Source organism: Galeopterus variegatus, unplaced genomic scaffold (genome assembly GCF_000696425.1).
Source record: "Galeopterus variegatus unplaced genomic scaffold, G_variegatus-3.0.2 Scaffold3829, whole genome shotgun sequence".
Classification (NCBI taxonomy): Eukaryota; Metazoa; Chordata; class Mammalia; order Dermoptera; family Cynocephalidae; genus Galeopterus; species Galeopterus variegatus.
In genome coordinates this window covers 1-585 of record NW_007729940.1, presented here as the reverse complement: position 1 = coordinate 585, position 585 = coordinate 1, and positions in this window count along the sequence as shown.

Here is a 585-nt window from a genome sequence, read left to right as displayed (position 1 = left end):
AGGTTTTCTTCCTATTTATCTTGATGATTGCTCCATATCAGCACATGTACATTTATCTCATGTTTTATTTTAATGACTTTTTTTTAGTTAAAAAATAATTCATGTACATGGTAAAAATTCAAATAGTACTCAAGAACTCAAGAATATAAATAACAAAGATCCTCTCATCCATTCATACCAACACCTCCCTCAACAGAGGTTACCAATGTTAATAGATTCATATTTATTCTTCCAAAAATGTTCTTTACACAAACAAAAGCAGGTGTGGGCACACAGACACACAGACACAGAAACTGTACATTGTTGGCCCAAATTGCCTTTTTTCACTAACAATACTCCTTGGAGAAGTATTAATACTTGGAGAAGTACAGATATGTTACACATATCTATGTGCCATTTTCTTTTAACTCTATATAGCATCCCATTAAATGGATGTAGCATAATTTATTTAACTAGTCCCCTATTGCTGTACATTTAGGCTGTTTGGAGTCTTTGCTTTTCCAAACAATGCTATAGTGAGCATAATATATTGTGTAGGGAATATATAAGGCAGCGTCCTCTGATTCCAATGATTTTTTTTTTTTT